Source organism: Mus musculus, chromosome 6, assembly GCF_000001635.26.
Source record: "Mus musculus strain C57BL/6J chromosome 6, GRCm38.p6 C57BL/6J".
NCBI lineage: Eukaryota > Metazoa > Chordata > Mammalia > Rodentia > Muridae > Mus > Mus musculus.
Genome location: NC_000072.6, coordinates 121,745,188 through 121,772,724, shown reverse-complemented (window position 1 = coordinate 121,772,724; position 27,537 = coordinate 121,745,188). Strand labels below are relative to the sequence as shown.

Sequence of the window (27,537 nt, the reverse complement as noted above, 5' to 3'; positions counted from 1 at the left end):
CACCTCAAAATGCATCTAAGACCTGATCATGAAACCTGAAACTGCTGGGGGAAGAACCATACACAGCAACCCTACAAAATACACGAGTAGGAAAGAACTCTGAATGAGACCCATTCACTTAAAAGTTAAGGTAAATACTGGACAAACAGGGACCTCAAAAAACGGAAATGCCTTGTGCACCACTAGGGAGCAATCAATTGAGTGAAGTGGAAGCCCAGAGAGTGGGAGAAAATCTTTTCTAGCTATACATCAGATAGAAAATAGATACTCCGACTATGTAAACGACTTTAAAAACAAAGAGTCAAGAAAACAAACACCCTGACTTAAAGAATGAGCTGTGGATCTGAACAGTGGTTTCAAAAGAAATTTTAAAAGGTTAAGACACATCTTTTATCAGTGTTTGTTATGCTAGCAATTCATGAAATGTAGATTAAAACAACCCAGATTCCATCTCACCCCAGTCAGGATGGCCAAGGTCAGCAAAAGGACTGACAGCAAGTGCTGGAGAAGACAAGGGGAAAGGGAGCCCTCATTCACTGTTGTGGGATGCAAATGGTGCAGTCACTCTGAAAGGGACTCAGATGAGAGGAGAAGGAAGATTAAATGGTTCCTTGGTTAATATATATGTGTGCATGCACCTTTTCACACTTCATGCAATGATCCCATATCACAAAATTGATTGCATTTTGTCTTATTTTAACATTGAAGGAAGGACCTCTAGCCTTTAACGTCCTTGTAGTAGCATACACCTGGACACATTTTGCGCTAGTAAGCTTGTGTTCTTTTTCTCTTACTGGATTACTGTACATGCACTGCAATTTTATTTTGTAAGCTTTGATAAATAATTCACATGTACTTTGTTCTGAAAATACTGATTTGTTATTTTTACCTAATATTGGAACCATGTCATAATCAAAACAAAATGTAGGATGTTTAATCTTCAAGTTGGTGAATGCCATTAAACCCATGTCCTAGAAAGAAAAATATTAATCAATTAAAATAGCTCAAACTCCTGAAATAAGTGTGTATAAATATTGCAATAAATATTTCACATATAATTTTGCATGTTCAAGTAGGATTCCTATTCAAATTGTTTGTCTCCTACTTGTTAGGGAGCACAGTGAAGGCCATATAATTTATAGTGAGGCATATGCAGGTCATCTTTCTGACACAATGCTGTTATTTTTAGAAGTCATTCACAGCCATGCATGGTGGTGCACACTTTAATCCCAGCACTTGAGAAGCACAGCAGACAGATCTCTGGGACTTTGAGGCCAGCCTGGTCTACAGAGCTACATAATGAGAGACTGTCTGCAAAATCATTAATAAAATACTACTGCTGCTGCTACTACTACTACTACTACTACTACTACTACTACTACTACTACTACTACTAAGTCAGTCCACCACTCTATGCAAGTTTCCTCAATAGAGAGAAAAAAAATAGTCTAGACTGGGCACTTTCTACAATGTAGATTTTTGGCACGCTTAGGATTTGAACCCATGAACCACCACATGCAAGGTGAGTGGTTTGCCAGTGACTCATATCCCAGGCCTGAGCCTAAACTTCTTTACTAATATAGAGTTTCATTAAACCTAAATAATTCACAGAGCAGCATGTCGGTAGATAATAGGGCTTACCTCCACATATCTGTAGACATCCTTCTCTCTTCCATGTGGTACTGAGTTTGTGTGCTTCTCAGCCACACATGATCCACATAGTATACAGTCTTCTTGGTCTTCAGGCAGGTGGGAACTTGAAATGAATTTGTTGTGCTGCATACCTGGCAGATTGTATATCTGTAAGAGACAGGAGATGAGCAGGGATATGAGGGGGGGGGTAATTTCAGAGTTAGCTTTGTCTAATGTTGTGGTTCCCGAGTTGACTTATTTGTTGGTTCTGGCAGGACCCTCTTTCTTGGAACATACTCACGTCCCCCCCCCCAAAAAAAAATCAATGTGACGACTACAAATACCTGAATGTTCAAGAAATAGCTGTTCTCATCAATAGTACAAGGCACCCAGTGCACAGATATGGCAGGGTGGGTGTGAGCAAGGGAACTCCATCCCCCTTTACATAACCTTTGCATTTTAAAAAGGAATTGCCTGTATTTGTCAGCTAGAAGCAACTGCTCAAGAAATCTCTGTTGAATAGATTTGGGGAAAGTAAAAATCAAAAAGAAAAACATTTTAGCATTATACTTTCCAAACCATTTTCTGTATGAGCTTTATAAAATCTCATCATTAAACTTAAATTAAATATTGGTTTAATTTACATGTTAGTTTAAGACTGGTAATTTCCCAGTATTATCTAGACTAAAATTTTCTGTTTTTAAATTTACATATCTACCACACATTCTGAAACATGCTATTAGCCAGTGTCAATAATATTTTTCCACTATTAAAGTGCTCATATAATTATTCCTAATAATTCCTGTTTTTAATTCAATAAAAGGAAGAGTTTTACTGTCATTATCTTGGGCAAGACACCTGTAAATAGTGTATGGTTTCATTTGTGCTTCTGAGAATTTTCAAAACAAGTTGAGAACCTTGCATTTTAAAATCTAAAAATTTAAATCATTCTATCCGTTTTTCTCACTTGGGGAACTCTTGAGACTGTAAGATTCTACTTGTGTAAACAGTTTCTTTTGACTCCCACATGCAGCGTGACTCTGAAAAGCTCCACCAAGAGCATCTGAAGGGGACAAGCCACTCCTGGGGCACGACAGGTGCAGTAAGAGCACAGAAGGCTCTGCAGCTCACAGAGCGCCTTATTTCCTCCCATGTCTTCAGTTTATTGGCTAAAGGGTAAAATCCCTTATTCGGGATTTTACAATGAAGTGCTCCCTTACAGACGCTGTCAGCATTAAATGCAGTATTTTAACATTCAAGAGCCCTAGTGTCTGAACAATCACTGTTTCATCAGAGCCAGGGTCACTTCTGGACTCTGTGGATGGTTTTTGGAGAGAGGTAGAAAGGGACTCACCCAGGAAGGGGAGAGCTCAGCCTCGGGCTTCAGGAGCAGCACACTCTGGTCCACAGCTCTCAGGCCACAGAGGGACTGAGGAGAAGCTGTGACCTGCAGACGGGTTTGTGAGGCGGGAAGACTTTGAGATGAGCTGAAGCTCAGGTCCACCTGTGAGAAGGAAAATCAAGCATAGCAGTGAGGTTTCCTGCTTTTGCAGCCCTGAAACCTGCCACGTGAATTCACCCTGGATCTCTGCACACACATCTGTTTTTCCAGATAATGAATACTGTCAGAAACACAACTGAAGTTCCTTGTTTCCCCTTTCTCCCTGGGAATGGTTTAGGAAGACAGGAAATGTGTCAATCAAACTCCAAAGCAACAAAAGGACAATTAGGCTTTCTGAAATTCTTCAACTAACACATTTTGGGTGTATGTGCACATGTATGTGACTGTGGTGTAATGCACACATGTGTGCAGGTGCATACACCCGTGCACCAATCAGAGGCCATAGGAGGGTGTGGGTGCCCTGCTCCCACTTTCTACCTCATTATCTTGAAAATTTCCCTCATAATCTTGGAGCTAAATTGGCAGAAGGAAGTCCTAGCAATTCTCCTGCCTCTAGCCTCCACAACACTGGGGTTGTAAGGCCCTCTGGTCTTGCCTGTCATTTACATGAATGCTGGTATCAGAATTCAGTGCGGCAAGTGCTATTACCTACTGAGCCATCTCTGCAAGACAGAAGGTACACTCCCTCTCCATCATCTCTCCTTCTTTTCCTACCCCTCCTCTCCATTTTCCCCTCCCTCTCTCTTTCCATCTCTGTCTCTCTATCTCCATCTTTGTGTCTCTCTGTCTTTGTCTCACTCTTTCTGTTGAGGTCTGAATTTCTCTGTCTCTGTCTCTGCCTCTGTCTCTGTCTCTGTCTCTCTCTCTCTCTCTCTCTCTCTCTCTCTCTCTCTCTCTCTCTCTGTGTGTGTGTGTGTGTGTGTGTGTGTGCGTGTGTGTGTGTGTGTGTGTGTGTGTGTAGTCCTGGGTGTCCTGGAACTCACTCTATAAACCTGGCTGGCCTTGAACTCAGATCTGCCTGCCACCCCTGTGCTTGGATTAAAGGATCATGCCACAACCACCCAACATAGATACTTAATTTAAAGGACTTTTTTATGATGAATCTTATACCTAGGGTAGAAAAATCAGATCAGTATTGTAATTGGAAATATGTGTACATCTGCCTCTCTGTCTGGCTATCGGATTATCTGCCATTCACCTTCATCTCTCAATCCTTCCTATTTCATTTTAGGGACAGAATCAAACTGCTCAAGACTGGGGTGTATTGAAAGGGGCCGATGAAAGCAGATCAGAGGTGTCCTTAGCTACTCTAGAGTAAGAAAAGCACAGATGCTCATCAACAGACATTGTTTCAGCTGCCTAATGTGACTAGGAACTGAAGATGTGTGATACAGCACACACTCAATATGCTGTGTCATAAAATTTAATACTAGCAAGGGTCTTATGTTCTTATCATACCTAAGAAAAAATCATAACGAAAAACTGGAGGGAAAATAAATGTCCTAACAATTGATAGGCCTGGATCCTATGACTGGTCTCGCATGAGATTATAAGACATTAAGAATCTAATGAGACGGATCAGTGGGTAAAGGCGCCTCCAGACAAGCCTGTTGACCTGACCTTGACCTCTCAGACCCATGAGGAAGAAGATCACAGACTTGTAAAACTTGTTCTCTTTCCTCTACATGTGTGCATTCACATGCACATGTGCACACGCAGATAAATACAATAAAATGTAACTTACACAACTTTAATGTAATTATGAAGGATCTGCTTCTCCTCTCTTCCTGTACACAGCCTTGCTTCCTCTCTCTTAACCCTCCAACCACATGTGGGGTTTATAAATTGAAATCTGGCACTCTGGTACTGTCCACATCTTTGCCATGGAGGCACACACCAATGACTGGGTTTAGCATATTTATCTGAAATCTCTGTCCTTTAGACCCCCCCCTTTTTAAAAATAGAAATTATAGGTAATAAATCCCTCACTTTGTTGCGAAGACACTTTTCAATTTCAAAGTTTACAGAATCTGCAATCACTTCTCCATCAGGCAAGATGGTGTAGATGAGCATTTTAGCCAAGGGGACCATGCTGAACTCCACAGGAATCTCCAAGGCAAAATTGCCTTTTACTGGAGCTGGGGGGAATGGAAAGAGATGGTTATGGGTCAGACTACTGACAAGAAACCCCAAGTAACTGAACACAAGGATTTGGAGGTCAGTCTATATGCAGAAGACAGTCTACCTGTCCTGTGGTTACTTGCTTGCATGCTAATGATCTCAGGAGAATATCACAAAGATAACTTCCAGCAAGATGCTCACTGTCAAAAGTTATATTGGTTATTTATAGCTAATCATATAATAACCTCTTATCTCTTTTATACCTTAGCATCCCAAACAGCATGCTATTATTTTATAAAAAGGACTGAGACAACCTTGACTGATGTCCCATTTATTATTCAGATAAAAGGAAGAATAACAGAGAAGAAAGCCTGGTAGTCAGGGAGCTGAAAATTAATAATCATCTCAGAGGAGCAAGCCACACTTGGCAATAATAAGCATATCTTTGGTAATAAACTTTTTCTCATTGCAATGTTCACAGTGTTTACATCTCTTGGGAGAAAATGATGTCTCTCTTATTGTTTCTGGTGAACCTGAGGGGATTCATAAGCCTTCTCATGATGGGTGCTATGACTCCCACTTAATGTTTGTTGAAGAACCAATTGTATAATTTATTAAATAGCTAAATAGTTTTTATATATGATCAATGGCAAGGAAGCCTCTTTTCAGTAAATTTGTTGAGCATTCACCAAGTATCTACCACTTCTAGAAATGACTTGAAAGATATCTAAGACTGCATAGAGAAATCATGTTTACATCTAAAACTTGCTATTAGCCAGTGTCTATATAAATTTTAAGACATTAGAGTGATTATATGATTATTCCCAGTAAGTCCTGTTTTTAATTCAATGTATGAATAGTTTTACTGTCATTGGCTTGCATGAGACTCCTATAAGTAGTATATGGTTTCAATAGTGCTCCATGCAGTCATTATGACCATGGAGAGAAATGAATAAGAAAAGGTATATTGTAGAACATGGGTTTGCATGTGGTAAGTGCTCTTTTGGAAGGAAAGGATGGCAAGAGCATAGAATTGAGATTACCAGGATTCAGTGGGTACTTGGAGTGGGTGCAAGAGGCCCAAATAAGGGAGTGGAAAGGGAGTCACATTTTGGTAGAATCGAGCAAATATTACCAGAAGATGACAAGGTGACTTCACTCATAAAGTCACAGCAGCTATGATTCCCTGCCCTGTACCTTCAAGACAGCAAGCCAGACAATATTCTAGCATGGAAGGGGAGGCGTTTGTGAAGACCACAATTAGTTGAGGAGCTATTGACTGTTGAGGGCTACTGAGGGGAGGAATAGTCAGATCTCTTCAGCAATGTGGCCCCTGGTAGACTGTCCATGTTTCAGGGGCTTGCCCAATACCTTATCATGTATGGACAGTACTAACTAAACTCGATAGGTTAAAAAAGAGATATAGAATTGGGAAGGACCCTGGTGAGTCAGGGAGGAGTCAGGGGATTAGTGGGGAGAGGGTTTGGTTATAATACACATAAATATATGTAACTTTCAAAGAATAAAAAAGTCTTTAAAAGTAAAATGAAGGACTGGAGAAATAGTTCAGTAGTTAAGATCACTTGATGCTCTACTAGAAAACCCAAGTTTGATTCCCAGCACCCACACCAGGGTGCTCAGAACTGTAATTCCGGATCTAAAATATCCAGGGGATCTTATGGCTCTGGCTTTCAGAGTATATCTATTGACTTGCACATAGTTACCCACAAGCAACTCACACACAATTTAAAAATAATAAAAATGGAACAAGTACATGAAAATCAGTGTAGCTAGAATTTTAAGGACCAATGTGATCCCCTCCAGATTTTTTTTTTGACCAACACTAAGATAACTCATTTGCCTTGTTGGGGATTATCTGTATGTGAGTGCATAAGTTCCTCATGTAGTTTGTATCTTGGAGTACTTTATGTATTCTGGTGTTACATATTCAGAATAGATATTTCACCATGTTGAATGATACTCAGGTTGGGACCCTGAGACTTTCCTGAAGGTCATGGTATGATTGAGAACTTACATTGGACAGCAAAGCCATGAGTTCCCACTGTGGAGAGTGTCTATGGAGACACACAAGCATGATGGCAATGTTAGTTGCTCAGTGGTAAGATTCCATTGGTGAGTATGTGGACACTGAGTTGGGGAAATGTTACTGTGTGGGGAAACACTTACCTTCTCCTGGCTCCACCTGGTGAGTGTGGTTTCCAGTCTGGATGATGCTGCCCTGGGCCATGACCTAAAATGGAAAATATTTTCCAACCTTATATCTATATTTTACAAGACTTTGTTCTAACTGTGCTAGAAGAAATAGATGAATCTATTGTATTTCAGGAAGATTACCCAGTCTAGAACCCAATGTGTAAGGAGAGACATGGTCAAGAGAGAAAAGAATTCTTTGGTTTTGTTTTGTTTTGTTGTTGTTTGTTTGCTGTTTGTTTGTTTGTTGTTTCAATTTGGAGCCAGTACTCACCAGGTAGTAGAAAACGAGCTCTTTCAGCACTCCAAAGTCCCACTTCAGAATAAAATGTGCCTGAACTGTGTGAATCTGGTTGCAGGGCAAGATGCTGCTGGTCTCTGTGTCAAGGTAGATGTAGCTCTTGCTGAGGGAAGAAACAGCATAGGCCACATGATCTGCACTTGCATATCTTTCCTCCATGCAATAGAAATGGGAATATGAATCTTCCTCTTTGTGTTTGACCTGGAAAAACAACAAAATACTATGCCGTAGATTGCCTAGCAGACAGAATATCTCTTCTGTGATGAATCAGTGGGTTTTCCCATTTTATTTAATGATTGAGTATTTGTACATATTATTAAAAATGGAGGGGAATTTCATTAAATGGATTGATGTCTAACACCCTGAATTTTCAGAATCGAAGCAAATATTTATACCAGGTAAGAGGGAAAAAGGAAGTGCATTATTTTTATCAGACAAAGGAACCATTTATTGTGCATCTAATATATAATGAAAATTTTACAGATATAAATTTTAGTGAATAATGAATGTAGAAAATAATTGTTTAACAGAAATATTTTCATATATTAATGTAGTGTACTCTGAGCATCTTCATCCACCTTACAATGGCATTCTATGTCTCCTGCTGGCTCTATTCTTCCTTAATGGACCCTCTCTGCTTTCATTCCTGTTTCCCTAGGTTCCACATATGGGGGACTTACAGAGATAATTTCTCCTAGTCTCATACGCTTTTCTTATAATGACAATGTACAAATCCATTCATTTCTCTATAGACAAGATGACTCTCTTATAAATATCTGAGTAAAAGTCCAATGTGAACATATTTACAATTTTCTCTATCCACTCATGTAACAGTGGGCTTTTCCTGATGTGCCCAAGTTCATAAAAGTATGACTGCAAGAATGAATTATTCAATTACCCTGTTTATTCTTTTCTGTTGGTTACCTCTCAGTTTGGGGCAAATTTCTCACACCTAACTCTACCCCAGAAATTCTCTCCATACCTTAACTTCCACCTCCCGGTTTCCTGCTGAAGCTAATAGGCCAATGGCATTTTATTGACAGGTGATGCTTCCATAAATTGCCCAAGAGATTTCCTGTAATCCACCAACAGGCATTAAAGTTGGCTCCATTTCCCAACACTGTTAAGATCTGCTGAGACTGCCACAGGGATGGAGATTTCTCTATCATAAGTTAGCATTTATTCATATGGACTTGTATATGGGCATTGTATACCTGTACTGTATAATGATTTCACTTTGGTGTTTTGTAGAATCTCTGAGCTTACTCATCATACTAATTTAATGTCACACCTGCTGTGCACATAGGTTCTTTTGCTTTCATAGCCTGCAGTTTATTGAGATCCATATGTGTTGAGCATCTTTGTGTGTTTCTTGACCTTTTGTAACTGGTGTCTTGAAAACTATTTGTTGGTTCTACTGAGATGACCATGTGGTTTTTAACTCGATTTTATTTATATGCTGTCTTACAGTTGTCAGCTTACAAATATGAAATCATCCATGCATTCTTAGTACGAAATCAGTTTTATCATGGTACATGATTTGCTTAATGTGTGGTTAAATTTGGCATGTAAGAATTTGAGTGTGGTCTTTCCTATAACACTTATTGGATAAATTAGTCTGAAGAGTTCTTGTCACTGTATCCTCATCTGCTTTTGGTCTCAGGGTTGTTCTAGATTCATAGAACAGCTTTGGAAGCATTCCTCTTTTTGAATCTTTATACAGCAATATTTCCTTTTTGAAGTTTGGTTCTATTCAACAATGAGTTCTTCCCAGTCTCACATCTTATTGTGCCAGGTCTCTTCAATTATTTCTTCAATTCTATTTCCCATTGCCAACCATTCAGGTTTTTCACATCCATTTGGCTCACTTTTGGTAGAATATAAATATCCAGAAAATCATTTATTTATTCTGGATTTTTAAAAAATTTATTAGAATGAACTTTTTCAGATTATTCTGTAAGAACCCCATGGATTTCACAGTTTGTGCTATAATAGTAACCTCTAATTTGCTAATTTTGGTTTTTAACTCTCTTTGGATTTAGATGAGGGCTAATCAAGTTTACTTGTCCTTGTGATTTCAGAATCTTTGTTGGTTTCTCTGGACCTTTTACTGTTCCCTTTGGTCTCTATCATTAATTCTGCCATATTTATTATTTCCTTCCTTTCATCAGTTTTGAATTTGGCCTGTCCTAGTGGTGCTAACAAATTGAGGTACAGCATTAGTTATATTATTAATTTGATATCTATGTGATTACTTAGTGCAGAATTTCATTCCTTATAGACTACACAAAATTCTTTTTTCTTTTTCTCGGACTTCCTTTTCTGCTACTTTAGTAATAAAGCTTCTCTCTATGTTTTAACTTAACTGTTTAAGTTACGTTGTATTTTCCACTTTGTATTCATTGGAACTGCGGGTATAGTGGCTATTTTTAATTTTTAAAATTATATCCATACATCTGAATTGCTTTGGTGTTGATGAATTTACTGAAATGTCCTCTATGTTCCTGAGATTTCCCTTTAGAAGAGAGCTACTCATTATAAAAATTTTCTTATAATAGAATATGTTCTATAGCCATCACTATGGATGTACAAATTAAAACATCAAAATGGGAGAAATATGAAAAAAACAACATAGCTTACCTTAAATCTCTTAACTTTTCTATAACTGAACTCCAAGCTATTGAAGCATATGAAATATTATGTAAATAATATTAAAAGTCTAATCTTAAAAATTATTGAAAAAATTGGAGACACACACACACACAGTCCAGTGGAGTACATAAGAGATTATATTTTACCCAAAAAATCAGCAAACAAAAATTCTGAAATAATTTTTAAAAATTGAAATCTGAGAAATACACAGATCAGTAAGTGGAAGATTTCACTAATGGATTAGATAAAATGGAAGAAAAATACAAGGTTTTAGATATAATGGAAAATTATTATTACATGTAATGAGTGGTAATGAAAAATTAATTGCCACAACTTTCAAGGCCTCTGGAACCCTGATGAGATTCAATGTGTGAAAATGTTGCTGTCTCACAGAAGTAAGAATTTGAGGATGCACAGCACCTATCCCTGTCTATATAGTTAAAAATGGAACTTTAATCATTGTTTTACTTGAAGGTCCTAACTTGAGGTATTGAAAACATAAATAAAGCAAAAGATAAGATGAAATAAAAATTGTGTTAAAAATGTGTTTGCAATGTATGCTCATACTTTTATTAATAATCAGAACCTTTTTGTGGTTTTCCCTAAGAGAGTTTGGCATGGATTTTTTTCATTAGGCTACACATTATTGAGTTCAAGCTGTTGCAAAGCCTTGCCTTGTGTCTTTTGTCCTCCTCATTTCTGACTTACTTTGATATGAAGGGAAGAGCCCGAGAAGCCATCAGTGTCTATACAGAACTTTGCCAGGCCTTGCTGATCAGTGGTAGTAGCACTGGTATAGCCAAGTTCTTGTGCTTTGATGAAGACTTTCTCATTTGGGATAGGGTCACCCTTGATATCCACTAGGAGGACCTAAGTTGAACAAGGAAGAAAAGTATAGTTTAGGCCTGGAAATACAGCAAAGAAGAGAAAACCGTGTTTCAGTATTATACAAAGATTCCAAAGATGCACCAACTAATTCAGCACATGCAAAAATTGGTCCCAGAAAATCTATACCAGCAGAACTAGTTATGCTGTGAAAGTACAGAGACTGAAGGTATCATACTCTTAACACCATAACAGATGCTTTATAAAAGCTTTCTACTTTCTTATTATTCATGAGAAACCACCATTGACTCCTTTGTGTAAAGTACAGGAAGCAGATGCTCTGTCAATATCACAAGAACAACTTGTGAGGGTGCAGAGGCTAATGGAGAGTGTAGATCTGTTATGAGTATGTAGCATATGCTGTTTCACCAGTGAAACACAGTGACACTTTGTGGTGTAAGGTTTTCAAGGACAGTAGTTATAAATGAAAACTTTGCAGCATATGGTTTAGATTTGGAGCCTCCTGATAACCTTTCTAAGTCTTCAGTTTAGTTCTGGGAATTGAACTCGTGCACTTGGGCATAGGAAATATACACTCCACCACTAAGCTGCACTTCTTATGTTGCAATCAATAATGTTAGAAGTGCTTAATATCTAGCAGAATGGCCTCAGTTTTGAGGTACCACCCTACAGCTCACCTATCTATAAACGAAAAAGCACCTTACTTTCACAAAGAATGGAATTCCGTGTCTGAAATGTGAATCTGCCTTCAGAAATATGAGCTTGTTTGTGGTTCTTTCAATTTTAGTCGTTCCAGATCGACTGAACTCCAATCCTGAAGAAGAAATTAGTGACAACCTTGAAAATCTAAGTTGGTTAGAGAGTTGCTTAATTTCTGCATCCTTTTAACCACCATCTCTATGTGAAAGGTATCAGTTTCACAGCTTCATCTTCTATATTCTTTGGTTACCCACATACCTGTCCCTTCTTCTGTAACAGTTGCATTCACATGAAAAAGCTGAACCCTGTGATGTCTTTTCTTTGGTTGGAGCTCAGTGATGTTTACTTCTTGTGTGCTGCAGCCATTGTTGTCTAGCTGATATGTAAGATAAAAGCAAGGTAACATGGCACACTGCTCAGATCAATGGTTTATTCAAACATACTCATGAGGACTTCTTTTAGAAAAATGACAGCTTAGCACATGATGTTTTGGTTATAAGCATGGGACTCAGCTCAAACACCGAGCTGCTGTATGCCATGGTCGTGTCCAGTCACAGTATTGCCTTGGCTTAGTCATCTATAAAAATAGTGATTATCTATTAAGTACTAAATGATATCTATTAAGGAGTATTAAGTAAACTCACAATTATAATGTCTGAAGCAATTAACTTGCATGCCATTAAGATTTAACAATTACTTTTTATTATTAAAATAGCAACCCCAGGCATGGATGTATCCCAATGGTACATTTTACTAGCAGGCATGACCTTTTGCCTTGATACCTAGTCATGGTAAGTAAAGTGAAATCCATTCCCAGAGTGAAATGGTGTTTAGAAAAGTCTTCATATGAGAGAATTGATATTTTTTCAAACTGTGAAATACTCACCAGAATCATTTTGTTCTTAATTAAATTTTAGCTTCACAGCTTACTTTTCTTTGCCATTTTCATTGTTAAAATTATTGTTGGCTTAGTAGTATACTTTATTTCAATTAAATTACATTGCTCAAACAACTTCACTTTTCTGTTGTTACAGCAGTTTGTCTGGATCCCTTTCCCTTTTGTGGGCTGCCTCATCTGTCTAAACTCCATAGAATAGGTGTGTAGTCTGACTGCAACTTGATATGCCAGGGCAGGTTAATACCCATTGGAGGCCTTCCCTTTTCTGAGGACAATGGGAGGAGCAATGGTTGGGTGGGGTGAGAGGAGGTGGGAAGGAGGGATTGGGAGGAGGGGGGAAGATGTGAACAGGATATAAAGTAAATAAATAATTTTTAAAAAAGAAATACAAGAAGCACAACAAGCAGGGAAGCATTACATGTACAAAAGGGGACAGTTTTTCACTAACTGCATCCTAGGATATGCAGATTGTCACAGTGCTGGACAAATAAACCAATAGTCTAATTTTGGAAATGTCTAGTCACCTCAAAGAGAATTTAAACAAGCAGATGAAGACATGAATGCTATCAATTCAGAACAAGACTGAAAAAAACCAGCAACAGATATGATGGTTATTAAAAGATAAATAGTATGTGAAACAACCTGAACATCCAATATAGTCATAGGAATAAACACAGATTTATCAACATTAACCCTAAGTGTAAATGATTTTTAACTCTTTAATTAAGAGTCACAGGACAGGCTTCTTGCTGCAGCAATGCAAGTGGGAGAACGTGGAGTGTGAGCTGGGGACTCCATGAGTTGGAAGAAAATGGCAGGTAAGCCAGCCTTGGGGAAAATTGCAGGCTTCAATCAGGCCAAGCTGAAGAAACCAAGACTCATGAACAGAATAACCTGCCAAACAAAGAGACCATTAAACAGGAAAAGAGGAGTTAAATTGCCTAGAAGCCTAGGAGGATTTCCCCACCCAACACCTTTATCTCTGGGACCCCCTCATGATGTAGAAAAAGGGAAATAAAACACTGCAGGAAAGCATCTGGAAGACATTCAAAGTAAAAGAGACATAACTAGTCCTGAGTGCTGCTGAAAATAAAGAAAATTTAGAACTCAAATAAATGACTTGATGATATAAATCAAAGATTCAAAAACACCAAACAAACAATCAATCAATCTAAACTCGGAATTAGCAGATAGAAAGAAATAACAAAAACCAGAGCAGAAACTAGTGGAGCAGAGCAGAGATAACGAATACAAAGAATCAATGAGTCTAAGAGTCAATTGTTTAAGAAGATACGACCAGCCCTTCAGGTCGGCACCATCACCGGGTCACCTTGGGCACAGAGTTGGCAGACACCCCCCAAGGTCACTAGAGGATTCTCTACGTGATCTTAGGACCTCTGTCCAGTGGAACACAACTTCTGTTCCAATCCAATTGGGCGGGACCTGAGACAGCATTGGGGAAGCGGAAAACCTGGCCTGACCAGGGTCACAAGGCCCTTCCAGTTGGCACCAGCACCTGGTCACCTGGGTGCAGAGTCGGCAGACACCCCAAAGGTCCCTAGAGGACAGCTTCTGAGGCAGACCCCGTTTCATGCTCCAGACATCCGGGCATCTTCCCTGTTGGGAGTGCTTTGCCTGAGCACCTCGGGGAGTCATCTTGGTTTCCGGATCACACTGAGACTAGTCTGCTCAGGTGAGAGTGTGGACTACAGAAGCTAACAGCTTCTGGGACAGGCCCTGTTTCAGGCCTTCAGCTTCTGCCTGGAGGCAGGTCCAAACGGCAGATATTTGTCCACCTTCCCTGTAAGAGGAGAGCTTGCCTGCAGAGAGTGCTCTGACCACTGAAACTCAGAAGAGAGAGCTAGTCTCCCATGTCTGCTGATAGAGGCTAACAGAATCACAAAAGGAACAAGCTCTAACCAGAGACAACTATAACAATTAATTCCAGAGATTACTAGATGGCAAAAGGCAAACGTAAGAATCTTACTAACAGATACCAAGACCAGTCACCGTCATCAGAACCCAGAACTCCCACCTCAACCAGTCCTGAGCACCCCAACACACACAAAAAGCTAGACACAGATTTAAAAGCATATCTCATGATGATAGTAGAGGACATCAAGAATGACTTTAATAGCTCACTTAAAGAAATACTGGAGAACACTGCTAAAGAGTTACAAGTCCACACGTCCCTTCTGATCCACTCCAGCACCGGGGTGCCTTGCCCACAGAGTCTTCGGACACCCACAAGGACCCACACAGGATCCCCCATGGGATCTTAAGACCTCTGGTGAGTGGAACACAGCGTCTGCTCCAATCCAATCGTGCAGGACCTGAGACTGCATTAACTAGGGAAGTAGATAACCCTGCCTGATCAGGGGCACAAGTCCCTTCTGATCCACTCCAGCACTGGGGTTCCTTGCCCACGGAGTCTCCGGACACCCACAAGAACCCAAACAGGATCCCCCACGGGATCCTAAGACCTCTGCTGAGTGGAACACAACTTCTACCAGGAGGCAGGTTAGAACACCAGATATCTGGGCACCTTCGCTGCAAGAGGAGAGCTTGCCTGCAGAGAGTACTCTGACCACTGAAACTAAGGAGAGATCTAGTCTCCCAGGTCTGCTGATAGAGGCTAACTTAATCACCTGAAGAACAAGCTCTAACCAGAGACAACTATAACAACTAGCTTCAGAGATTACCAGATGGCGAAAGGCAAATGTAAAAAACATACTAACAGAAATCAAGACCACTCACCATCATCAGAACGCAGCACTCCCACGCAACCTAGTCCGGGGCACCCCAACACACCCAAAAAGCTAGACCCGGATTTAAAAGCATATCTCATGATGATGGTAGAAGACATTAAAAAGGACTTTAATAACTCACTTAAAAAATACAGGAGAACACAGCTAAACAGGTAGAAGACCTTAAAGAGGAAACAAAAAAAATTCCTTAAAGTATTGGAGGAAAACACGACCAAACAGGTGATGGAATTGAACAAAACGACCCAAGACCTAAAAAGGGAAGTAGACAAAATAAAGAAAACCCAAAGTGAGGCAAAGCTGGAGATAGAAACCCTAGGAAAGAAATCTGGAACCATAGATGCGAGCATCAGCAACAGATATCAAGAGATGGAAGAGAGAATCTCAGGTGCAGAAGATTCCATAGAGAACATCGGCACAACAATCAAAGAAAATACAAAACGCAAAAAGATCCTAATTCAAAACATCCAGGAAATCCAGGACACAATGAGAAGACCAAACCTACAGAAAATAGGAGTTGATGAGAATGAAGATTTTCAAATTAAAAGGCCAGCAAATATCTTAAACACAATTATAGAAGAAAACTTCCCAAACCTAAAGAATGATATACCGATGAACATACAAGAAACCTACAGAACTCCAAATAGACTGGACCAGAAAACAAACTCTTCCTGACACATAATAATCAAAACAACAAATGCACTAAATGAAGAGAGAATATTAAAAGAAATAAGGGAGAAAGGTCAAGTAACATATAAAGGCAGGCCTAGAAGAATTACACAGACTTTTCACCAGAGACTATGAAAGCCAGAAGAGCCTGGACAGATGTTATACAGACACTAAGAGAACACAAATGCCAGCCCAGGCTATTATACCCAGCCAAACTCTCAATTACCATAGATGGAGAAACGAAAGTATTCCACGACAAAACCAAATTCACACATTATCTTTCCACGAATCCAGCCCTTCAATGGATAATGACAGAAAAAAACCAATACAAGGACGGAAATCACGCCCTAGAAAAAGGAAGAAAGTAATTCCTCAACAAACCAAAAACAAGACAGCCACAAAAACAGAATGCCAACTCTAAAAATAAAAATAATACGAAGCAACAATTACTTTTCCTTAATATCTCTTAATATCAATGGACTCAATTCCCCAATAAAAAGACATAGACTAACAGACTGGCTACACAAACAGGACCCAACATTCTGCTGCTTACAGGAAACCCATCTCAGGGAAAAAGATAGACACTACCTCAGAGTGAAAGGCTGGAAAACAATTTTCCAAGCAAAGAGTCTGAAGAAACAAGCTGGAGTAGCCATTCTAATGTCGAATAAAATTGACTTCCAACCAAAAGTTATCAGAAAAGACAAGGAGGGAAACTTCATATTCATCAAAGATAAAATCCTCCAAGAGGAACTCTCAATTCTGAATATCTATGCTCCCAATGCAAGGGCAGCCACATTCATTAAAGACACTTTAGTAAAGATCAAAGCACACATTGCACCTCACACAATAATAGTGGGAGATTTCAACACACCAATTTCATCAATGGACAGATTGTGGAAACAGAAACTAAACAGGGACACAGTGAAACTAACAGAAGCTATGAAACAAATGGACTTAACAGATATCTACAGAACATTTTGTCCTAAAACAAAAAAATATACCTTCTTCTCAGTACCTCATGGGACCTTCTACAAAATGGACCATATAATTGGTCACAAAACAGGCCTCAACAGATACAAAAATATTGAAATTGTCCCATGCTTCCTATCAGACCACAATGGACGAAGACTAATCTTCAACAACAACATAAATAATGGAAAGCCAACATTCACGTGGAAACTGAACAACACTCTTCTCAATGATATATTGGTCAAGGAAGGAATAAAGAAGGAAATTAAAAACTTTTTAGAGTTTAATGAAAATGAAGCCAAAACATACCCAAACCTATCAAACACAATGAGAGCATTTCTAAGAGGGAAACTCATATTTCTGAATGCCTCCAAAAAGAAACTAGAGAGAGCACATACTAGCAGCTTGACAACACATCAAAAGCTCTAGAAAAAAAAGGAAGAAAATTCACCCAAGAGGAGTAAAAGGCAGGAAATAATCAAACTCAGGGGCGAAATCAACCAAGTGGAAACATGAAGAACTATTCAAAGAATTAACCAAACCAGGAGTTGGTTCTTTGAAAAAAAATCAACAAGAAAGATAAACCCTTAGCTAGACTCACTAGAGGGCACAAGGACAGCATCCTAATTAACAAAATCAGAAATGAAAAGGGAGACATAACAACAGATCCTGGAGAAATCCAAAACACCATCAGATCCTACTACAAAGGGCTATACTCAAGAAAACTGGAGAACCTGGATGAAATGGACAAATTTCTAGACAGATACCAGGTACCAAAGTTAAATCAGGATCAAGTTAACGATCTAAACAGTCCCATATCCCCTAAAGAAATAGAAGCAGTCATTAATAGTCTCCCAGCCAAAATTAGCCCAGAACCAGATGGGTTTAGTGCAGAGTTCTATCAGACCTTCAAAGAAGATCTAATTCCAGTTCTACACAAACTATTCCACAAAATAGAAGTAGAAGGTACTCTACCCAACTCATTCTATGAAGCCACAATTACTCTGATACCTAAACCACAGAAAGATCCAATATAGAGAACTTCAGACCAATTTCCCTTATGAATATAGATGCAAAAATACTCAATAAAATTTTCGTTAACCGAATCCAAGAACACATTAAAGAAATCATCCATCCTGACCAAGTAGGTTTTATTCCACGGATGCAGGGATGGTTCAATATACGGAAATCCATCAACTTAATCCTTATATAAACAAACTCAAAGACAAAAACCACATGATCATCTCGTTAGATGTGGAAAAAGCATTCGACATGATCCAACACTCATTCATGATTAAAGTCTTGGAAAGATCAGGAATTCCAGGCCCATACTTAAACATCACAAAAGCAATTTACAGCAAACCAGTAGCCAACATCAAAGTAAATGGTGAGAAACTGGAAGCAAACCCACTAAAATCAGGGACTAGACAAGGCTGCCCACTATCTCTCTAACTAGTCAACATAGTACTTGAAGTCCTAGCCAGAGCAATTCGACAACAAAAGGAGATCAAGGGGATACAAATGGGAAAATATGAAGTCAAAATATCACATTTTGCAGATGATATGATGGTATATATAAGTGACCCTAAAAATTCCACCAGAGAACTCCTAAACCTGATAAACAGCTTCAGTGGAATAGCTAGATATAAAATTAACTCAAACAAGTCAATGGCCTTTCTCTAAACAAAGAATAAACAGGATAAGAAAGAAATTAGGGAAAGAACACGCTTCTCAATAGTCACAAATAATATAAAATATCTTGGCATGAATCTAACTAAGGAAGTGAAAGATCTGTATGATAAGAACGTCAAGTCTCTGAAGAAAGAAATTAAAGAAGATCTCAGAAAATGGAAAGATCTCCCATGCTCATGGATTGGAAGGATCAACATTGTAAAAATGGCTATCTTGCCAAAAGCAATCTACAGACTCAATGCAATCCCAATCAAAATTCCAACTCATTTCTTCAATGAATTACAAAGAACAATCTGCAAATTCATCTAGAATAACAAAAAACCTAGGATACTAAAAACTCTTCTCAATGATAAAAGCACCTCTCGTGGAATCACCATGCCTGACCTAAAGCTTTACTACAGAGCAATTGTAATAAAAACTGCATTTTCCTGGTATAGCGACAGACAAGTAGACCAATGGAATAGAATTGAAGACCGAGAAATGAACCCACATACAAATGGTCACTTGATCTTCAACAAGGGAACTAAAACCATTCAGTAGAAGAAAGACAGCATTTTCAACAAATGGTGCTGGCAGAACTGGTGGTTATCATGTAGAAGAATGCGAATCTATCCATTCCTATCTCCTTGTACTAAGGTCAAATATAAGTGGATCAAAGAACTCCACATAAAACCAGAGACACTGAAACTTATAGAGGAGAAAGTTGGGAAAAGCCTCGAAGATATGAGCACAGGGGAAAAATTCCTGAATAGAACAGCAATGGCTTGTGCTGTAAGATCGAGAATTGACAAATGGGACCTCATGAAACTGCAAAGCTTCTGTAAGGCAAAAGACACCGTCAATAAGACAAAAAGGCCACCAACAGATTGGGAAAGGATCTTTACCTATCCTAAATCAGATAGGGGACTAATATCCAATATATATAAAGAACTCAAGAAGGTGGACTCCTGAAAATCAAATAACCCCATTAAGAAATGGGGCTAAGAACTAAACGAAGAATTCTCACCTGAGGAATACCAAATGGCTGAGAAACATCTGAAAAAGTGTTCAGCATCCTTAATCATCAGGAAAATGCAAATCAAAACAACCCTGAGATTCAACTTCACCCCAGTCAGAATGGCTAAGATTAAAAATTCAGGTGACAGCATATGCTGGCGAGGATGTGGAGAAAGAGGAACACTCCTCAATTGTAGGTGGGATTGCAAGCTTGTACAACCACTCTGGAAATCAGTCTGGCGATTCCTCAGAAAATTGGACATAGTACTACCAGAGGATCCCACAATACCTCTAATGGGCATATATCCAGAAGATGTCCCAACGGGTAAGAAGGACATATGCCCCACTATGTTCATAGCAGCCTTATTTATAATTGCCAGAAGATAGAAAGAACCCAGATGCCCCTCAACAGAGGAATGGATACAAAAAATGTGGTACATTTACACAATGGAGTACTACTCAGCTATTAAAAAGAATGAATTTATGAAATTACTGGGCAAATGGTTGGACCTGGAGGGCATCATCCTGAGTGATGTAACACAATCACAAAAGAACTCAAATGATATGTACTCACTGATAAGTGGATATTAGCCCAGAAACTTAGTATACCCGAGATATAAGATACAATTTGCCAAACACATGAAACTGAAGAAGAACGAAGACCAAAGTGTGGACACTTTGCCCCTTTTAGAATTGGAAACAATCACCCATGGACGGAGTTACAGAGACAAAGTTTGGAGCTGAGACAAAAGGATGGACCATGTAGAGACTGCCATATCCAGGGATCCATCCCATAATTAGCCCCAAATGATGATACCATTGCATACACTAGCAAGCGTTTGCTGAAAGTACCCTGATATAGCTGTCTCTTTTGAGACTACGCTGGGGCCTAGAAAACACATAAGTGGATGCTCACAGTCAGCTATTGGATGGATCACAGGGCCCCCAATGGAGGAGCTAGAGAAAGTAGCCAAGGAGCTAAAGAGATCTGCAACCCTGCAGGTGCAACAACAGTAAGAACTAACCAGTACCCTTGAGCTCTTGACTCTAGCTGCATATGTATCAAAAGATGGCCTAGTCGGCCATCACTGGAAAGAGAGGCCCACTGGACAGGCAAACTTTATATGCCCCAGTACAGGGGAACGCCAGGGCCAAAAAATGGGAATGGGTGGGTAGGGGAGTGGGGAGGAGGGCATGGGGGACTTTTGAGATAGCATTGGAAATGTAATTGAGGAAAATACGTAATAAAAAAAAAAAAGAGTTACAAGTCCTTAAATAAAAACAGAAAAACACAACCAAACAGGCAGTAGTCCTTAAAGAAAATCAGTAAAACAAAAACAAACAGGTGGTGGAAATGAACAAAAACATACTAGACCTAAAAAGGGAAGAAGACACAGTAAAGAAAACCCAAACTGAGGCAACACTGGGAATAGAAACCCTAGGAAAGAAATCTAGAACCATAGATGCGAGAATCAGCAACAAAATACAAGAGATGGAAGAGAGAATCTCAGGTGCAGAAGATTCCATAGAGAATATTGGCACAACAATCAAAGAAAATGCAAAATGCAAAAAGATTCTAAGTCAAAACATCCAGAATATCCAGGACACAATGAGAAGACCAAACCTACAGATAATATGAGTAGATGAGAATGAAGATTTTCAACTGTAAGGATCAGCAAATATCTTCAACAAAATTATAGAAGAAAACTTCCCAAACCTAAAGAAAGAGAAGCCCATGAACATACAAGAACCCTAGAGAACTCCAAATGGACCTGACCAGAAAAGAAATTCCACTTGACACATAATAAGCAAAACAACAAATGCACCAAATAAAGACAGAATATTAAAACCAGTAAGGGAAAAGGGTCAAGTAACATATTAAGGCAGGCCTATCAGAATTACACCAGACTTTTCACCAGAGACTATGAAAGCCAGAAGATCCTGGACAGATGTTATACAGACACTAAGAGAACAAAAATGTCAGCCCAGGCTACATTACCCAGCCAAACTTTCAAATTACAATAGATGGAGAAACCAAAGTATTCCACGACAAAACCAAATTCACACATTATCTTTCCATGAATCCAGCCCTTCAAAGGATAATAACAGGAAAAACCAATACAAGGACTGAAACCATGCCCTAGAAAATGCAAGAAAGTAATCCCTCAACAAACCTAAGAGAAGACAGCCACAAGAACAGCGTGCCAACTCTAACAACAAAAATAATAGGAAGCAACAAATACTTTTCCTTAATATCTCTTAATATCAATAGACTCAATTCCCCAATAAAAAGACATAGACTAACAGACTAGCAATATAAACAACACCCAACATTTTGTTGCTTACAGGAAATCCATCTCAGGGAAAAAGACAGACACTACCTCAGAATGAAAGGCTTGAAAACAATTTTAGAAGCAAATGGTCTGAAGAAACAAGCTGGAGTAGCCATTCTAATATCTAATAAAATCGACTTCCAACGCAAGGTTATCAAAAAACAAAACAAAACAAAACAAAATACAAGGAGGGACTCTTAATACTCATCAAATGTAAAATCTTCCAAGAAGTACTCTCAATTCTGAAAGTCTATGCTCCAAATGCAAGGGCAGCCATATTCATTAAAGAAACTTTAGCAAAGCTCAAAGCACACATTGCAGCTCACAAAATAATAGTGGAAGACTTCAACACATCACTTTCATCAATGGACAAATCATGGAAACAGAAACTAAACAGGGACACTGTGAAACTAAAAGAAGTTATGAAACAAATGGATTTAACAGATATCTACAGAACATTTTATCCTAAAACAAAAGGATATACCTTCTTCTCAGCACCTCATGGTACCTTCTCCAAAACTGACCATATACTTGGTCACAACACAGGCCTCAAGAGATACAAAAATATTGAAAGTGTCCCATGCATCCTATCACCATGCACTATACCTTGGTCAAGGAAGAAATAAAGAAAAAAATTAAAGACTTTTTAAAGTTTAATGAAAATGAAGCCACAACGTACACAAACTTATGGGACACCGTGAAAGCATTTCTACGAGGAAAACTCATAGCTCTGAGTGCCTCCAAAAAGAAACTAGAGAGAGCACATACTAGCAGCTTGACAACACACCTAAAAGCTCTAGAACAAAAGGAAGAAAATTCACCCAAGAGGAGTGTACGGCAGGAAATAATCAAACTCAGGGGCGAAATCAACCAAGTGGAAACATGAAGAACTATTCAAAGAATCAACCAAACGAGGAGTTGGTTCTTTGAAAAAATCAACAAGATAGATAAACCCTTAGCTAGACTCACTAGAGGGCTCAGGGAAAGCATCCTAATTAACAAAATCAGAAATGAAAAGGGAGACATAACAACAGATCCTGAAGAAATCCAAAACACCATCAGATCCTTCTACAAAAGTTATACTCAACAAAACTGGAAAACCTGGATGAAATGGACAAATTTCTAGACAGATACCAGGTACAAAAGTTAAATCAGGATCAGGTTAATGATCTGAACAGTCCTATATCCCCTAAAGAAATAGAAGCTGTCATTAATAATCTTCCTACCAAAAATAAGCCCAGGACCAGATGGGTTTAGTGGAGAGTTCTATCAGACCTTCAAAGAAGATCCTATTCCAGTTCCTCACAAACTATTCCACAAAATAGAAGTAGAAGGTACTCTACCCAACTCATTCTATGAAGCCACAATTATTCTGATACCTAAACCACAGAAAGACCCTACAAAGATAGAGAATCTCAGACCAATTTCCCTTATGAATATCGATACAAAAATATTCAATAAAATTCTGGCTAACCGAATCCAAGAACACATTAAAGCAATCATCCATCCTGACCAAGTAGGTTTCATTCCAGGGATGCAGGGATGGTTTAATATATGGAAATCCATCAATGTAATCCACTACATAAACAAACTCAACTACAAAAACCACATGATCATCTCGTTAGTTGCAGAGAAAGCATTCGACAAGATCCAACACCCATTCATGATAAAAGTCTTGGAAAGATCAGGAATTTGAGGCACATACTTAAACATGATAAAAGCAATCTACAGCAAACCAGTAGCCAACCTCAAAGTAAATGGTGAGAATCTTGAAGCAATCCCACTAAAATCAGGGACTTGACAAGGCTGCCTTTCTCCATACCTATTCATCATTGTACTTGAAGTCCTAGCCAGAGCAATTCGACAACAAAAGGAGATCAAGGGGATATAAATTGGAAAGGAAGAAGTTAAAATATCACTTTTTGCAGATTATATGATAGTATATATAAGTGACCCTAAAAATTCCACCAGAGATCTCCTAAACCTGATAAACAGCTTCAGTGAAGTAGCTGGATATAAAATTAACTCAAACAAGTCAATGGCCTTTCTGTACACAAAGGATAAACAAGCTGAGAAAGAAATTAGGGAAACAACACCCTTCTCAATAGTCTCAAATAATATAAAATACCTTGGTGTGACTCTAAGGAAGTGAAAGATCTGTAGGATAAGCACTTCAAGTCTCTGAAGAAAGAAATTAAAGAAGATCTCAGAAGATGGAAAGATCTCCCATGCTCATGGATTCGCAGGATCAACATTGTAAAAATGGCTATCTTACCAAAAGCAATCTACAGATTCAATGCAATGCCCATCAAAATTACAGCTCAATTCTTCATTGAATTAGAAAGGGCAATCTTCAAATTCATCTGGAATAACAAAAAAATAGGATAGCAAAAACTCTTCTCAAGGATAAAAGAACCTCTGGTGGAATCACCATGCCTGACCTAAAGCTGTACTACAGAACAATTGTGTTAAAAACTGCATGGTACTGGTATAGCGACAGACAAGTAGACCAATGGAATAGAATTGAAGACCCAGAAATGAACTCACACTCCTATGGTCACTTGATCTTTGACAAGGGAGCTAAAACCATCTAGTGGAAAAAAGACAGCATGTAAGAGTCCAGACTCAAAATAATAATAAAAAAAACTTTTTCAAATTGCAGCAGACTTGAAAATCCTTGCACTTGTCTGGGTTTCCAGTGGAGTGAGGGCATAACATCTGGAATCTACAAAATGAATCTATATCGGCATACCAAAACCTGGTTCCATGCATGGCTTGACATTTATGTGCATCACAGACAAGTGAGTCCATCAGCTAATAAACTGATATTCAAAACCAAATAAGAGAATGTTACATGTGCAGAATTTTCACAATTTACAAAATATACCAGACTCTGAAATGCAACAGTGCATGTTTTCTGCCATATGGGAGGTAAAACAAAACAGAACCAGAAGACAACAAAAGAGAAGTTGTTCCATTTGGGAAGAGGAAGGGTCTGGTGTGAGGAGGGATGGAGAGAATGGGGTAGGTAATGAAGGAGGTAACCAAGTACATGATTCACTTGTATGAATTTATCGTAAAGAAGCCTAACAATTACTTGCATTTTATAAATGCTAATTGAAATATACTTTTTAAGAAAAAAAGAATAATCTATAAGGCATGGAAGTAGTAGGGGTTACATAGGAAGAGGAGAAGGACACATAAGAGTGAGGACCTTCAAGAGAGCAGAGGTGGCAATGGGACAGGGGGATATGGTTAGAAAATGTGATACTTGCATATGTAAATGTAATAAACCTACCATTTCATACAATGAATATATACTCAAAATAAATTTGGTGGCCAAGTAAAGTGGTTAAAATAGCTCTTTAATAGCAGTGGATCCCAGAATTATCACTTTTGTCAGTGAGGGGCTTAGATGGGTTTCTGGGGATTGCATACATGCCTGGCTTGTGTTCCATCCCTGGGCTACAGCCCGAGGTCCCAGAACATTCTCTTTCAATGTGTGGGTATGTGTTTCCTCTTCTCTTTGCTGTCTGCATTCCTGTTAGTTGGCCTTGGATATTTAAAATAGGCCTTAGAAATGGATTCACTCACCTGGGAATTGACTTCTTTGCATCCAGCCTCAGTCTCATGGCAGACGCTTATCTCCACATATCCTGGGACAGGCTTCCCATAGGTATATCTGTCACAAGATAAATTCACAGAAACAAAGGGTCTTTCAATAGCAGAGACGCACTGTCTTCTCACTGAGCCTGTGTAGTTTCATAATGATAACAAACATGTCCCATTTTTATTACCTCCTGACACCTTCTAACTGTATATGTTAAGAATTTGGAATGTTAATTAATTAATTAACAGGTAGAAAAAAATAGCCATATTAAGAACCTATGAAAGACATGGTTTTCTCCCTTTCATGAATCTGAATAAGATTAAGTAAGCCAGGACCCTCAGCTACTAAATGATGGGGCAGAGACAATTGGGGATGTGGAAATCACTCAGAGCTGCTGTAACAAACCTCCTCAATACTTTGCCTTTGTTCTACCATTTTAGTTTTTGAGCATGCCCATTGTAAGTACAAGCAACTGTGAGCTAAGGTCTGTGTCTTCCATTTGATTTAGGCACATATTGCAACTTACTTCTCGTATGGTTCTAGACTTAAATCGAAATTTTAGTTGTTGTAGTAAATGACCTCATTATTTGGGTACAGAAACACAAGCAGAAAACTAAGATGTCTAAAGGTTAAACTTGAGGAGCAGGGGTTTGACCTGGAGTTAGATTAGGAGCTCTGGTTTCTCTGCTCTTTCTGTCAGCCAATAAGGGGCGAGTGAGATGCCTTGATTTAGTGCCTCTGTTCTCTTCACATGGTCAGTGGGCCTTATTAAGTCCCTTCCTGTCTCCAAAGGCAGGACCTCTTTATTGCCTCATAAGATTGATTTCATCTATTGATATCAGCAACGTATGCAATGAATGATTGTAATGTAATTGATGCTGGGTAGGAAGGAACAAAAATGAGCACTACAGGGGGGAACATTCTAGTGGGGAAGGACACAACTGTAGCATTTTCTAAATATTCTACAAGGAGACATCATCCCAGAGATTTTCTCTATCTGAGTAGTTTCTTAAGGATAGAAGTACAGAAGCTAGCAACTCACTTTGCACATGCAGTCACACTGAGCACTTCATCATTCACAGAGATGGCATTTGGGACCTTCAGGGCGACATCAAATCTGGGAAGCACTATTGGGAGAGAGAGGAGACAGGGGTGGAATGACTTGTCTAGTTGCCTAAGTGATCACTCTCTGCCCAGAAATGGTGATTTCACATTATTAAGGCATGGCCCACCCCAATAAAGTTAGAATGATGAGTGGTTATACATTATATCACTTCTTGAAAATCACAGGGATATCTACTTAAATAAGAAAAATGAACAAACAACAAAACAAAACAAGTAATTTGCTTCTAAAAAAAAATCCCAGAACTTTCTGGAACTCCAATGTTGCTATATGGAAAGCCTTAGCTAGAGTCAGATGGAACTCAATTTGTTCAAAGTCATTCATTCTATGATAACCAGAAACCTATGACACCTGCTTTCTCTTTTTGATCTTCCCAATCCATACCGAATTCCATCACATTAAAGGAGTGTTTTTCCTTCACCCCTGACTGTTTCTGCAGCACTATCTTGTAGGGACCCTGAATGGGCTCTGCTGCCAGGCTGAAGGATATTTGCTTAAGCCCATTCTCCGTCTTAATATCCTTCCACTGCATAATTCGGTTCTTTTTCGGGTCCTGTGAAGAGGTTGAAAATTTTCTAAGTCAATAAAGTATTAAGAACAACAATGCATCAAGGA

The 27,537-nt window shown here is 38.8% G+C and overlaps 2 pseudogenes; one reads left to right on the top strand and one right to left on the bottom strand.

Annotated features, from left to right (window-relative positions):
• The window catches only part of Gm7298 (predicted gene 7298), a 50,145-nt pseudogene that overhangs the window by 11,915 nt on the left and 10,693 nt on the right, over nucleotides 1–27,537 (bottom strand).
• Gm46973 lies at nucleotides 13,574–13,707 on the top strand (annotated as a pseudogene).